The sequence below is a fragment of the Nicotiana attenuata genome, chromosome 2, assembly GCF_001879085.1.
Source record: "Nicotiana attenuata strain UT chromosome 2, NIATTr2, whole genome shotgun sequence".
Classification (NCBI taxonomy): Eukaryota; Viridiplantae; Streptophyta; class Magnoliopsida; order Solanales; family Solanaceae; genus Nicotiana; species Nicotiana attenuata.
In genome coordinates, this window is record NC_031990.1 from 67957674 (window position 1) to 67974892 (window position 17219).

Here is a 17219-nt window from a genome sequence, read left to right on the forward strand (position 1 = left end):
GACCTAATTAAACTATTTAACTCCTAAAATTATTTAAAACTCTATTTAAAGATAAACGCAACAATTAACAATTAAAAGTGCAAAGAAACTATTTTTTGCAATTTTCTTTAAATTTTGTTTTAAAATTAATTAATAACTAATTAATCCTAAAATTGTGAAATTAAATCCCTAAATGCAAATGCATACTTTTTGTATTTTCATATAAATAAAAATGCAACCAATTAACACAAAGATTTAACAAAAATTCACAAAAATTGTAAAATAATAAAGAAATCAATTATTTGAAACTTTTGGAATAATTTGCTTAGGGAAAAAATCACGTGCTCACATACACAGCAGCTTCCAGTAGCAGCTTGCACAGCAGCTTCCTTTCTTCTATAAATAGAGGAGATTTCAGTTCTTTATGTACATCAGTTTGAAGTTGAATAATATCAAAATCTCTCTATATACTTGTCTTTGATTTCTTTACTTTAAAGTTTTTATTTTATAACACGTTATCAGCACGAGACTCTACCATTATGAGCACTTACTTCGAATTCAATTTCTATTTCAGTGTTCCTCTCCGATGTAAGGCGACACTCTTACGTCCATGGTTAGATTTTGTTCATTCCGAGCATCATAAGGCAGATTACATCCTTGAGGTGGTAAGCTTTTCTTCTTGGCGGTAGTGATGTGGATATCACTTATGTCTGGAGTGGCCAAATTTGTGTAAAGTAATTTGAGCCTTTTGCTTATATTTGATTTAATATCTTTATCACCGCTTGCTTGGTTATATGCTACGTATGCAATACCTATTTTGGTATTTGTTTTCATCCTTATTATCTTAATAAAGGATTACAAAGTGGATAACATTGTTAGATCCACTTAAACTCCATCAGAGTTTACAAGAAATATACAACCACCAGAAGTGGTTATGTTTCATATATCTCATTGTAAATAAATTTTGGTAACCACCAGAAGTGGTATATGCCTATAACCACCAGAAGTGATAATTTAGGCTTTCTATGGTTACAATTGAAGATAAGTTAGAGAAATTTTTTCTATATTACTTTCATGCCTCGATTTGCTCCTGAAGTAGCATTATCTTAAAAGAGGTTGAAGCATCACACGATTTGGCGTGATTAATGCACGTTCAGATAATTATGTTCCGTTCCCTGAAGGATGAGAACTTTTGATAAATATTAGTCCATTCCTGAAGTGAATGTGACAATATTAATAAAGCTCGTAAATATGAACGTGCTTTTGATGTGAATATATTACAATTCACCTCCAGAAGAGGTAATATGATTGAGGGAATATATACTCAATATTTCGTATTTTAAATTTGCTCCTGAAGAAGTAACACAATTGAAATTTTCTCCTGAAGCAGGAATATATTATGAAACCGTGTCTTTCTGTGCTTGAGCAAAATAATAATCTATTCAAAGTTATTTTTGAAGCACATTTTCATTCCCTGGAGTGAATGAAGAAATACCACAACTCACCTCCTGAAGAGGTAGAATAACAAAGAATATAAATCTTATTTTTGTGACATAAAGATCATTGTCGCACGTGCCCGTTGTACGTAAAATATCTTGAATAATTTTATTAAATATCATTCTAAGGCAGAAGCATTCTTGTAGAATGCTTTGTACTACAACCACATTAATATGTTATGGTTAGTTATCGAGTTCCTCGAAGGAAATAACAACTCATGTATCTTTCCCTGAAGGATGTAATGATTATGTGGTTGCCGCTTTGATATAAAATATCCAGATGTTAATGGCGTTTCTCCCCGAAGGAGACATTTGTCACAAAGTTGGTGGTAAAAAAAATACTGAAATTCTTAATTTCTTACATTTATAAATTTAGAATTATCTTTATATTGTCAATTTGATTATGAGTTTCTCTCATGCCACCAAAAGTGTATGAACACTATTTGGTAGTACAAAATTTATCAAAAGCTCTTGAAGAGCTAACTGTTTGTCTAAAAGACACATGATACAAGTAGTGTCTGAATAATATTTGATTGTGGAAAATAAATTGAAGGCCCCGAATAGCTTATATGTAAATTTGTCATTCATATTATATGATTATGGTCAAAACATATGTTGTAGTAAACCCGAAGTTTACTAATACAAATGACTATCATATTGAGACTACAAATGATTGGAAGATTGAAAATCTTCATGTTTCATGAATGTGAGAAGTTACCCGCCTTATTCTTCAATTTGTACTACATCATGTATCACAGTAAAACCAGAAGTTTACTAATGCAAAAACAGCTACAGTAAATCAGAAATTTACTTATACAAAAGTAGCCACAGTAAACCAGAAGTTTACTAATGCAAAAGTTTGTGCCATAGTAAATCAGAAGTTTACTAAGAGATAGCACATGTCATGATAAACTTGAAGTTTCATTTGCCATTTTTGAATGAGCTATTTGAGAATTCTGATAAGCATATACTGAAGAACCAGAAGATTCTTCAAGAATTTTCTTGTGCGGCTTGTTCTCATAATAAATTGATTATACCGGCTAAAGTTGGGACTAAACCCCTGAATTCTGAAATATATAAAAGGTGAATATGGGCCCATTCACCTGTCATGTGAACCACTTATAGATGCATATATAAGATGGTTACATGTATGTTTATTGTCAACCTGCAGTTTGGCATTTGAGATTGCTTTTCTCAATTAAGAGCATAACTTTCCGATTATGAAATCAAGACAATTTATCTTGATAATGCTGGTTTATATCCAAGCCGGTTTAGCATTGAATACCTCCTACTAATGGCTAAACTATTGCATATGAGAACAAAACTTTATATATTGGTCTAAGATATTCTAAATTGCATACAATAACACTTGTATGCATCAGACCAACAATATATGATAAAGTCCTCCCCTCATAATTGGTTTAGGATCAAAAATCAAATATTTTTACTATCTTTTGATGTGTGGTATATGATTAATTTTTCTACCACAATACACAAAGATATGTTTCCTAAAGAAGATTGGGGATATATGTTAGTTTTTCTAACATTTGGGGGATGGAATAAACAACTGAAAATATGTTATATGAATCAAATTATCATTAATATAATCCTCACTTAGAAGATAATTCAAGTCAAATGCCAGAAGCATATGCTGATCCAAAATTTAATATCATATTTCAGCTGCAAATGCTCCTATTAAAATTAAAGTCCCTGAAGGATAGAGTTTATTGTATGCATGAAGCGTGGTAGACCAATCGGTTCCAAAGGTAACAATCCTTGAAAATGATAGGAGCAAATGATCAAAATAATCATAATAAGGAGGAAATAAGCTCTAGAAGATCCCACGACATAATATTTCATGAAACTCCAGAAGAAGTTCAGGTACCTGAAAATAAAGAAAGTAATGAGATCTCAACAAGTTATGTCGCTTAGGAACCGATACAAAATGATCGTCGACGATATATTTGATACAATATAGCGCACAATATTGTAAAAGATTGTGAGGATCGGACCTGTAGTCCAGACACCGGTAGATGTCACGCCATTTAAATGTAAGTAATAACTTATATGACTCATTTGATTAATTCTATATGAAGATCCCTGAAGGATTTAAAATGCCTAAAGCATACAATTCAAAGTATCGAGAAATGTACTCGATCAGATTACAAAGTGTCACGACCCCAATCCCGGTCGTGATGGCGCCCAACACTAATGCTAGGCAAGCCCGACCAATTAAATACTCTCAACCCAAATATGCAATCCGTTAACAAATAATACGATTAAAATAGCAAATATCAAGGTTCCAATCCGAAACTAAATAAAATAGTATGGAAAATAATAACGAATATCCAAACATTCCCCAATAGATCTGGAGTCACGAGTCTAGAGTCTCTAGATGTAACAGAGTAATATATCCATAGTAATAAAAGTCTAGGATATGGAAAGATAAATGAAATAAAGGGGAGGAGTCGGGTCCTACGGACGTCAGGCAGCTACCTCAACAACTCCTGAAAATAAACTTCACGAAAACAGCAAACAGCTCCACTAAGTCTCCGGAGCACCTGAATCTGCACACATGGTGCAGGGAATAAAGTGAGTACTTCCAACTCAGTGAGTAATAAACATATATAATGGATGAAAGTAAGAAATTCCGAAATATTACAATATAAAGCTATAATCAGCAATTCAGCACATATAACGGTGGGAAAACAACAATACCAGGACAAGTAAGACAAATAGGTATAAATGCATGAATGCAATGCAATGTACATGACCGCTGCGGCGCGCAGCCCGATCCATTTCGGTACCCGCGCTCACTGTGGGGGTTCAGACTTCGGAGGGGCTCCTACAGCCCAAGCGCAATATCATCGTAACATTCGCTGCGCCGTGCAGCCGGATCCACACTCAGTCCAGATATATATATGCATGCAAGCCACTCGGGCACAGTCAAATTATTCATTTTTGGCTTCAATTATTAGGAATTATAGAGCTAAGTGTTTAAACCATTATTTATTTACTAAACATTTCGAGGCAGTGTCTAACTCAGGACTGATATCATGAAATATGCTAAGCATCACGGAAGCAGTGATAAGGATCCCTGAAGGATGCAAATGATAGGCACAAAGCCCAAACATATTCATAAAATCCAAGAAGGATGATTACCAAACAATTTCTAGTCAAGAACACAGTATGAGCATCAATCGGAACGGACTAGGTCACAATCCCCAGTCACAATCGACCCGCACTCGTCATAGAGTACGTGTCTCGCCTCAATATAGCATCACAATGTGATATACCGGGGTTTCAAACCCTCAGGTCATCATCTACATCTATTACTCACCTCAAGCCGGCCACAAGTCTAGTTCGCTATGCCTTTTCCTTTCGAATCAACCTCTTTGCACGCCGAATCTGATTAAAACCACAACGAATACATTACAATAGGCTAAAGAAACATAACCCAATCGAAAAGACTCGAAAAACACCAAAATTCACGAAGTTGGCAAAACTCGAGCCCGGGCCCACTTCTCGAAAGTCAGAAATTTTTACACCAAAATGTTCCTTATATCGCCACGAGTCTATACATGTAAAAATCACAAGAATCGGAGCTCATTTGCTCCCTCAAATCCAAAAATCTAATTCAAAAACCCAAAAGCCCTAGTTCTTCCCTTTTTATCCCAATTTCCATGAATTTAAGTGTTGAAATCACAATAAAAATGACGTTTCTAGGCCATAGGACTTACCTCCAATCGATTCCCAGTCAAAACCCTCTTAATTGCTCGCCAAATACTCCCAAGGTCGCTTAACAATGGTGGAAAATAGCCCCAACTCGCGGATGAAATGTTTTTTAAACATTCTGCCCCAGCTATAGTGTTTTCGCAATTCCCAGCAAATCATTCGCAATTCCCAAGCTGCAGTGTTTTTGCAATTCCCAAGCTACAGTGTTTTCGCAATTCCCAGCAAATCCTTCGCAATTCCCAAGCTGCAGTGTTTTTGCAATTCCCAAGCTACAGTGTTTTCGCAATTCCCAACAAATCCTTCGCAATTCCCAAGCTACAGTATTTTTGCAATTCCCAGGAAATCCTTCACAATTCCCAAGCTACAGTGTTACACCAGAACCAGCAATATCAAACTTCTCCAAAATGATCCGAAGCCACCCCGAAACTCACCCGAGGCCCTCGGGACCTCAACCAAAAACACCAACACATCCTAAAACATCATCCAAACTTGTTCCAATTATCAAAACACTTCAAACAACACCAAAATCATCAATTTACATCGAATTCAAGCCTAAGTTCTTCTAAATCTTTCAAAACACGCATTCGATCAAAAACCCAACCAAAACACATTCGAATGACCTGAAATTTTGCACACATATCCAAAATCACCTAACGGAGTTACTGCAACTCTCGGAATTCCATTCCGACCCTTGGATCAAAATCTCACCTATCCACCGGAATTCGCCAAAATGCCAACTTTGCCAATTCAAGCCTAATCCTACTCCGGACCTCCAAAATCACTTCCGATCGCACTCCTAAGTCACAAATCACCTCCCGAAGCTAACCGAATCACCGGAATTCACATCCGAGCCTTCTAACTAATAAGTCAACGTTCGATTGACTTTTTCCAAACCAAACCTTCCTTAAAGAGACTAAGTGTCTCATTTCCTATCCAAACCAATTCAATTCAACTCTAACTCACNTTGTAAAAAATGCGCAAAAAATACCTTAGCTATATTTTGGGATAAATATGAGAATAAAAATAAGTTAATCACAAAAATGATAATTTTGGGGATAAGTATTGGGGTTTTCCTTGATAAAATAGGGCAATAAATTGATTAAAAAATCTTTTGAAAATTAAGGAAAAATAAATAAAACCTGGGACATGCTCATGTATGCATACATATGCTATCTTTAAAGTATTCTGCATATAAAGATACATAGGGAAAAATTGGGTATCAACAATAACATTTCATGAAACTCTAGAAGAAGTTCAGGTACATGAAAATAAAGAAAGTAATGAGATCTCAACAAGTTATGTCGCTTAGCAACCGATACAAAATGATCGTCGACGATATATTTGATACAATATAGCGCACAATATTGTAAAAGATTGTGAGGATCGGACCTGTAATCCAGACACCTGAAGATGTCACGCCATTTAAATGTAAGTCATAACTTATATGACTCATTCTACTAATTCTATATGAAGATCCCTGAAGGATTTAAAATGCCTAAAGCATATAGTTCAAAGTCTCGAGAAATGTACTCGATCAGATTATAATGGTCTTTGTACGGTTTAAAGGAATCTAGGCGCATGTGGTATAATCGCCTCAGTGAATATTTGCTGAAAGAAGGTTATGTAAGTGATGTTATTTGTCCATGTAGTTTTTATAATAAAAATGTCATCAGAATTTGTTATACTTGCTGTTTATGCTGTATGACATAAATCTTGTTGGAACTCCAGAAGAGCTCCAAAAGGCAATTGAATATCTTAAGAAAGAATTTGAGATGAAAGATCTTGGAAAGACAAAACTTTGTCTTGGTCTACAAATTGAACATTTAGCAGACAGGATCTTTATCCATCAATCTGCCTATATAGAAAGGGTCTTAAAACGCTTTTACATGGACAAAGCTCACCCATTGAGTACACCAATGGTTGTTCGATCACTTGAAGTGGATAAGGATTTGTTCCGACCTCCAGAAGAGGATGAGGAACTCCTTGGTCCCGAAGTACCCTATCTTAGTGCAATTGGTACACTAATGTATCTTGCTAATACTACAAGGCCTAACATAGCATTTTCTGTTAATTTACTAGCAAGATATAGTTCTTCTCCTACACGGATTAAGGATCCGTTCTTACCTCCAGAAGAGGATGATGAACTCCTTGGTCCTGATATACCCAAGTCTCTGCACTGTACTCTTTTTCCCTTGCTCAGGTTTTTTCCCACTGAGTTTTTCCTGGTAAGGTTTTTAGTGAGGCAACTTGCAATGTATATTATTAGTGTACTCTTTTTCCTTGACTAGGATTTTTTTCCCACGGGGTTTTTTCTAGTAAGGTTTTAACGAGGCACATAATAATGAACATCCAAGGAGAAGTGTTTTAAAAATATTTTTGTGGATGTCCGTTTATTACTCCGCTGTAGATAATCTTCCTGAAAAAGATGATCCATTTAGTACTCCATTGAAGTTTATCTACAAGCAGCTGATGCAGGCAGGTCGCAAGTAACTCAATGAAATGACTTGCAACAGCTCTTGGTCTGATGAGATTAATTTAAATCGATCTGAAATATTGATGGATAATATTCTCTACAAATTCAACTTTTGAGAAGATGATATACAAGATTGGAATGCGGATACTCGAATAACTGAAACAAGGTTTTCATCAGGGGGAGTAAAATACGCGATGCACTCTTTTTTCCTTACTAAGGTTTTTTCCCACGAGGTTTTCCTTATAAGATTTTTAATGAGGCACCTAGCAATGCGTATTACTAAATATGTGTATTTTTTTTCCTTCACTAGGATTTTTCCCACGGGGTTTTTCCTAGTAAGGTTTTAATGAGGCATATTATCTTTTAATGAACATTCAAGGGGGAGTATTATAAATATATATATTATATTATGGATGTTCATTTAGTACTCCGTCGTAAATAAGCTTCCTGAAGAAGCTTATCATTTTGGTACTCCGTTATGGATAAATATTACCCCCGACAGAAGATTATCTAAATTTGGTACAGTAGTAGCTTACAAGCAACTTACAAGAAGCTTACCCAGCAGCTTGCAGTAGCAGCTTACAAGCAACTTACAAGCAACTTACACAGCAGCTTGCAGTAGCAGCTTACATAGCAGCTTGCAGTAGCAGCTTACACAGTAGCTTCTTTTCTTCTTTAAATAGAAGAGATTTCAGTTCATTATGTACATCAGTTTGAAGTTGAATAATATCAAAATCTCTCTCTATACTTGTCTTTGATTTCTTTACTTTAAAGTCTTTATTTTATAACACGATAGTGATTAACAAATTTAAGGTTATAATGGTTTATTTTTCTGTCTTTCTAGATTTATTTATCAAGCTCTCTAAGCGACTCAACTGTTGCCAGATCAATCTTTTTCACTATTTGGATTTAGAAATTTGTCACCTTCAGAAAGGTTTGCTCATTTTTATTTGTTTTTGTCATCTTCAATATCTATCATTAATCTACTTGTGGACAAACTAATGACTCCTTTCTGAATGATCCTTCCAGACTCCCTTTCTCATTCAGAAATGAATACTCTTTGAATTTAGTTTTCTATTTTCCACTAACAAATCCAATTTAAGTTTCGTGACAATTTAATCATCGAGTGCAATCATTGTACAAATAAAATATCTTCTATAGTGATAAGAAGCAAGGTTAAAAACGTAACCTCTACATAGTCAAGGATTTTAGGATTTGTATATATCTTTCAAAGTTCAACCAACATTTCCTCGCAAAATTACAAATTTGCTTCCTATATTGTGAGATTATGTCCTAAAGTGAGTCATGTTTTTTTTTTTAACTTAAAAAGCACGATATTCATATTACTTAAAAGGCAAAGTACACGGTAAGACATAGTCTTAAGGGTATTACTATTGCCCATAGATGCTAAGAAATTACAAACATCCGTAGAGATAGTTCTTAAACTATTATAAGATTCATGCTTGTCTTTTTGGATTTCTTCTTGCACAAAAAAAGGTGGACGAGCATGGTAAACACATTTGTCACTGGGAGGTTTCTGCAAAGCTTCCTTAGCCAGTCGATGAGCTACTTCATTTCCTTCCCTAAAGTTGTGCCTCAGTAATGGAAGCTTCTGTTGGTGCATTAACCATCTGCATTCAAAAATAACATTTTGAAAGTTAGTACAGTCCCCATGCGATAGTTTGATGATATCCATGCTATCAGTTTCAATTTTCATGTTTGTCTCTTTAAAGTCTAGTGCAATTCTTAGCCCTTCCAAGAGTTCTAGTAGTTCTGCATGAATTGGGGAGGCAGCATGGGTCCTTTTTGATATCTCAAGATCCAATCACCATTACTATTGCGAATTGCTCCACCAATTCCTACTGCATTGTTAGTAGAAGAGAAAGCACCATCACAGTTAAGTTTAATAGTATTTGTTGATGGTTTGTACCACCTAGTCTCAATGGCAATTTTCTTGATTTTGAAAGGGTTCCTTTCAGTGAAGAAGTGATATTCCCATGCAAAATGCATGGGTGTTTTTACGTCGAGATGGCAGCGAAGGTTATTGATATTATTATTATTCCTATTTTTCCATATTTCCCAGACGCAAAAAGAAAAAAGTATTTGCCAATTAACCTTATGAGAGTTTTGATTTATGAAGGCATCACGAAGATCAGTAAGCCAGTTAGTATCGCCCATAATGTTATGATAGTTTATGCCCATGGCTTTCCAGAATCTTTGGGTTGAGGCACAGTGTAGGAAAATGTGTTGGATGCTCTCAATGCCCATTTTGCATGTAGTGCATGTGTCATCCACATTCATACCGATTTTTTGGAGATAATCTCTACATGGAACACGGTTGTGGTAGAATTTCCAGAGAAAAATCTTGATCTTGCTAGGACACTGAAGGTCCCATACCCATTTATAACAATTAGAAGGAATGGAGACTCTATTGAGCAGGCTATAGCAAGATTTTGTGGAGAAAATTCTATTAGAGCTTAGATTCCAGCTGAAATCATCTACTTTGGAGTTATTTGAGGGGGTAGGAGTAAGATTAATATTGTGAATAACTTTAGGAGGGAGTTCAAAGCTAATTTTACTAAGCTACCAATTATTGCCCCTAGTTAGTTTACCCAGGGAAAGATCACACTCAGTTTTGTTGAGGGGGCCCTCAATAGAGCTCCTAAGGGTAGGGGTGTTGTAAATCCAATTTTTATACCAAATGTTTAAGCTCGAACTTTTTTAGGGATGCCACAAAATTCCCTTGTTGCAAAGTTTCCATCCTTGGAGGATGGATTTCCAGATGAAAGAAAGGTTTGTAATAGTCTTTGAGTGAGCATACTTGAACTTGATGAGATAACACCAAGGTAATGAAGGATTTTTTAAGAGTCTCCACAGAAGGCTTGCAAGGGAGACCAAATTCTTATCTTTTGCCTTGTGGATACCTAATCCTCCATCTTTTTTATCCTTGGTGATAGTATCCCAATTTATGAGATGGAGCTTTTTAGAAGTATTTGTAGTACCCCAAATAAAATTCCTTTGAATTTTATCAATGGATTGAAGGGTTTTAGAAGGAAGAAGAGTATATTGCATTATGTGAGAAGGAATTACTCCTAGGGTACTTATTGCTAGTGTATTACGCCCAGCCATATTAAGGAAGGAACATTTCCAATGAGAGAGTCTAGTTTGTAACTTATCCAGAATGAATTGGAAGTCCTTGGCTTTTGGATTCTTATTAAGGATGGGGAATCCCAGATATTTACCAAACTTAGTGGTGCATTTTATGCAAAAAAAAGAGTGTAGGTGGCTTGAGACATCTTTTGGTCAATGAGGAGGGATAACAATTCTGGATTTAGACTTGTTTATGGTAAGTCCAGATTTCATGGAGAAATAATCCATGCATTCTTTTATACAAAGGCTAGTTTTTTTATTTGCTTTTCCCATGAGAGTTATGTCATCCGCAAATAGTATATGGGAGAAGGAGGGGCCCCTATGGCTAATTTGGATGGGATCCCAATTCCTAAGATCAACCTGGTGGTTGATAAGTCTAGAAAGAAGTTCAATGCACAATATGAAAATATAGGGTGAGAGAGGATCACCTTGACGAATACCCCTACTAGGTTCGAAAAAATTTGTTCTTGAACCATTTACTAACACCCCTATAGAACTAGTAGTAATACAATGCATAATGAGTCTAGTGATCTTAGGAGGGAATTTGAAGTAATGAAGGGTCTTATAAATAAAGGACCACTCCAGTCTATCGAAAGCTTTTTCTAAATCTAGTTTAATGAGCATACCAATATTAGATTTTTTTGAACATCTAAGATAGCTCATAATTTCCTAAATGATTATGGCATTATCACTAGTTCTTCTATTTTCAAAAGAAGCTAGATTGCATAGGACTGATGAGGAAGGGTAGGAAAGGTTTTAATCTATTGACAATAATTTTAGTAATGACCTTATAAGCAGTATTGCATAATCCAATAGGTCTGAAATTTTTAAGATTGTTAGCATTAGGGAATTTTGGAATGAGACATAAATAAGTGTTATTTATACCACTAGGCAGGGATTGTGTTGAAAAAACTTTGTAACAATAAGAAGTAAAGGAGTCTTTTAAAATATGCCAATATTTTTGGTAGAAAAAAGGGTGCATGCCATCCGGGCCTGGAGCTTTAAAAGGTTTAAAAGAAAAGATGGCCTTAGTTATTTCACTATTAGTGAGGGGGTTGTCTAGACATTCTAAGTCAAGTTTATTCATAGTCGAAGGATCATAGATAAAAAAAATTATAGGGGAGACAGTGTGAGCACTTTGAAAGGCCTCTCTAAAGAAAGTAAAGGAGTGATCTAAGATTTTGTTTGGATAGTTATCCAATCTCCTTTATAATTAGTGAAATACATGATGGCATTACGACGTTTACGATTAGAGGCCATAATATGAAAAAACTTAGTGTTGGCATCGCCATCATTTAGCCAATTACTCCTAGATCTTAATTTCCAAAAGTCATGCTCCATATGTAGGATATTGTTATATTCTAATTGGAGTGTGGACTCGAGGTTTTGAAGGAAATCACTATTGTAGTAATGGGGAGAAGACTGGATTCCATTGAGTCTAGCAATAATTTGTCTCTTTTTTTTGAAGATGTCCCCAAAGGTTGAATTCTTCCAATGAATAACATCCTTGGTAAAAATTTTCTGGGCATCAACAAGGTCTTTACCTAACCAATTTTGTTTAACAATATTTATGAAATCAGGGTGTCTACACCATATAGTTTCTAAACTAAAAGGTTTATCATTACTGTTACCATGCCTAGGTTTCAAGTTTAATAGGAGTGGATTATGGTCCGAATGAGTTTTAGGGAGGTGAATCACTACAGCCTTAGGGTAAAGATCGATCCACTCCTTGTTCACAAAGATTCTATCAAGCCGTTCCATAATTAATCCCTTAGATTCTTTCCTATGATTTGGCCAAGTGTACTTGCAACCCTTATAACCTAAATCTAGTAGTTTACAGTGATTAATGCTTTTCCAAATTTCTTTGCTACGTCTACGATTAATGGTATTACCACCAAGCATATCATTAGTGGTAATAACATCATTGAAATCCCCCCCCCCCCAAGAAGCCATGGGTCATTAACAGTATTACTCCATTTCTCTATGTTATTCCACATCTCTACCGGTTTAAACAATTTAGTACTAGCATAAACAGAAGAAAAGAGCCAAGTAGTTTTTAAAGGAAGTACCTCAATTACGGCATGAATTTTTTGATTGTTTCTAACAAAGTCTTGAACTCTGACCACATTTGTATCCCAAAGTAGCACTAAACCTCCTGATTGACCCTCACTAGGCACCTCAATCATTTGAGAAAAATAAAAATCACTTAGAAGGGATAAGTGACTTTCCATTCTAGTTTCCAGAAGAGTAACCATGCAAGGTCTGTGAGTATCAAGCATTTCTCTGAAATTGACCCTAAAGTTCTCAATGTTGCCACCCCGGATGTTCCAAATTATTATATTGGTAGGCCTATACATATTTGGATGATTTGGTGGTGTCCCATTTTCCCTATGAGTTTGAGGAACTGGGTTCCTCCTTAATGAAGGAACTAGGATCATGGCATGATTCCCCACTGTTGGGTCCTGAGGGGGTCTCACATCCATAGAGAACTTGTGTAGTGCTGTGGGCAGCGTAGAACATACCTTTATTCCCTTTGATCCCTGAAGAGATAGACGTTTACCTCGTTGATTCTTGAAAATTCTAGGACTGGACCGGATCCCACTAGGTTTACTTCTTCCTCCTCCTACATCTCTACATTTTCTGGTTTTAGTGCATTGAGAGGGGGTTGAACCTGAGGGTTCATTAGAGGGATCTGTGGTTGTGCAAGGGGTGGCTGTGGGGGTGGAGGTTGTGCCTGTTGTGGGGGTGGTGCTTGGGGTTGTTGTTGATTGTTTTGTGGAGCTACTGTGTCGAAGGGAGTTGTCCAGGGAATAAAGATAGGGTTCATATTGTTGATCTCTCCTGGAGGAAAGAATGGGAGATCTACTGGGACTTGTTGGGACTGGATGGGATTGAAGTGAGGTGGGAGAGTCCATTGATTCCTCATGGCTTGGGCTTGATTGAGGTTTAGGGAGGGAGCTAGTGGATGGAGGATGTTGTTCAACCACACATGGTTGAAGTAGTTGTTCATGGCCATATTCATTCCCTTCGAAACTAGTTGAGCTAGGAAATAAAAGTTTTGTAGAACTATGATTGTCTCTTGACCATTGAGAATCATGTTGAACGTTATTGCATGACCCATCAGGGCTTGCTCCACCCACGAGAGGGGTTGATGATCCTGTGGTAGTGGTGGTTGTATGAAGAAAGTTTGGTTGTTTACTGCTTGGTTTTGGGGAAGGGGTGGGTTGGACATGTTTAGGGCTCTTTGGTGCCTTAGAATTTGCACTAGACGATAACGTCTTCTTTGAGTGATTGGAATCCTTGGCATTGTCAAGAGGAGGAGTAGGGTTTATATGAGTGTAATGAGAGTAGAGGTCTAGGTTTTTGGTTTGAGTAGTCGAGATGGATGGACAGGCAGTATTGATATCTATATTGATATCAGCTAGGTAACTTAAGGCAGTGTTATTTGGAAGATTTTGTTTAGATTTTGTTAGGGAAACGTGGTGTTGTTCAGTGGCCATCTGGGGTTGGGGTTAAAGTTCTTTGGCCACGTGGTTGTGTATTGTGGCTGAAAGATTATCTCCCATGCAACTAGGTAACCTAGTATTAGTGATGAGGTGTGTTATATTAGAGGATTTAGATGAGATTGAGTGAGCCAGACATTTAGAATTAGGATGATTTAGGGTATCATTAGTAGTAGATGGGTAATTATAGCTTTGCATGTAATTTAATTGGGTGGTTTTGGGGTCTGCCAAGTGGACGTTCATTGGTTCATTGTTAGCCACGTCAATTGCCATGCAAGAGTTGTCGTTAATTCCTAGGCTCCCAATGAGATCATTGGTGGTAGTAGGCGGATTGTCCAATGCACCAAAGCAGTTGCTTGTATCAATAGTATTAACATTTTGATTATCATTATTAGTAGGTAAAAAAGCAATAGGAGTGTTCCCGTTGAGAATTAAATTACTAGATAGAGGGAGAAAGGAGGACTTACCTGGAATGGGAATTGAATGAACCATTGTCTTACCATCATTGGCTTGTTGTGATTTTGGCTTGTACATAGTCATCTTTTTCTTGGGGAAGGAAACAGTGTGCCAGACATCTTCTTTGGGCAGAGGAGATCCCTTTTGCATGTCATGACTTGGAGTGTCTAGGATCTTAGATTGGCTAATGTCATTATCTCCTTTTAAAGTGGACGGTTTGCTTCTTTGTATCATGTAGTTGCAAGAGGCCATTGAATGCCCTAGTCTACCACAATTCTTGCATAGGAAATTGATACCTTCATAGTGAATTTCTTGTTTATGTAGTCCAATGTAAACAATTGGAGTGACCGAAACCTCCAATGGGACTTCAACGCATAATCTAGCATAACGACCCCTTAGGGTATAAGAGGTGCATGCATCGATTTTTAAAAGCTTACCAATTTTGTTTTCCACTTTTGTGAGGATTTGGCTATCATAAAACTCAGTTGGTAGTTGTGGTAAACGGATCCAAATAGCAGCTAGTGAGATCTTTGCTTTTGAGGCAATAAAGTTTGGTACCCATTTCTGGGCAGATAGGAAGTGGCCAAAAATAAACCAAGGAGCTTGATGAAGTACTTTTAACATTCTATCTTCATTTTTAAACTTTGTAATAAAATAATCATGTCCTAGGTCTATGAATGGAAAATTTTCCTTTAGTTTCCACAAGTCTTGAATTTTCCTTTTGAGTAATTGGTGTTGGATTCTCATTCCTTTGTAGTTTTATGATCATAGAGAATTTTCATGAAGAGTAGATCCGATGTAGATCTTCATGAGATAGATGAAATAGATAATCATCTTTGGAGTAGGGCATCGAATTGGCAAGACCATTGAGAGTTGTTAGAGGAGGCTGATTGTGTGAATCAATGACCATGTGGATTTCCCCTTCCTGAATTCCATCAATTAGTTTGTCCTTGAAACTTTGGTTTTAAGGCATAGAAGTAGTTAGGCCTTGCATTTGATCAATGTCAGGAGGCTTAGGAGGAATGAAGTTAGAGTTTTTTGGATTGTTCATCGTTAAGGTTGTAGTGAGAAGATGGAGGTTCTCTCTCTAAGTTAAAGATTTCGATCACTCTCAAGTGAGTCATGTTTCACTTACTTGCATAAGCATAATTTTCCCGTCTCCTCTTGATTACAGAGCACACTTAGCTTAAACAAATCACATTAATACATAAAGTAATGGAATGGATTCTTTGGGGAGGAATATTGTAAAAATATACTTCTAGGGTAGAAATTTCTCTATGTATATAAGTTAAACTCTTAGGGGTCGTTTGGTTTGAATACGGTGTTATCCAATTTGTATTGCTGTAATAAAAAATAAAACAATAAATTTTCGGAAAAAAACAGAAACAGAAAGTTAGTAGAACAAGAACGACAAAATAAATTCTGAAAAATAATATAGGAATAAATCGAGCCCACTGAATACACAGTGTGTCCTTAAGGAAATTATTCTCCTCAAGTACCCGAGGTGCTGGAATATATCCTCCCAAGATAGAACGATTTAACTCGCCAGCATATTGGTACCAAAAACTCTAGTGAACGGCGAACCACTCAATGGTCGTAAAACACACGGGAAAATATTATGCAGAAGAAGAAGAAGATAATCAGAAAATTTAGTAAGTAAAAATTCTGGGATTCAAGGCATATTTATAGCCCATTTGGTACTGTTTCTGAGAAAGTGGAACTATTGCGGGAAAAATTAGAAAACAGATTTAAAATAACCCGGGAAAGAAAACGGACCGGACCGAGTCGCGGGTTATGGGTTATTTCTGATTGAATTTTCGTTAATTAATTAAATTAATTAATTAAATAATTGAAAGGAATTTTGTCCAAAAAGATTAATCAATCAATCTTTGACCAAACTTAAAGCCGAAGCCGAGCCGAGCGACGACGGCGCGAGGCTTGCCTTCTTCTTAACTCTTTAAGAGCTAGAAGAAGAGCAATTTTATATGTACCTATAAAATGTCTTTTCTTCCTCCAATATGGGACAATGTCCCTTTGCCCAAGGAGGGAAACTCAAATATTTCATTTTCCCTCCATTTTCCATTCACCCTCTTTAAGCTACACCAAGCTTAAAATTAAGCTACACCAAGCTTAAAGCCCAACATACAGCTTATGCCGGGATAAGTTATACTGGTATAAGTTATGCTGGGATTATTTTTATACATTGTTTGGTATGTTGTATTAAATATGACAATTTCATAATTTGTAAGAAGAATGTATAAGTTATACCGGTGCTAATTACCCCACCCTCTATAAGGTATATATCTCGGTGTTAATTTTAATCCTGGGATAACTTATACCTGGTTTGCTAACCAAACGAAGTATTAAGGTGGTATTAAATTTTTATACCAACACTATACCTTCTTATACCCCATACCAAATGACCCC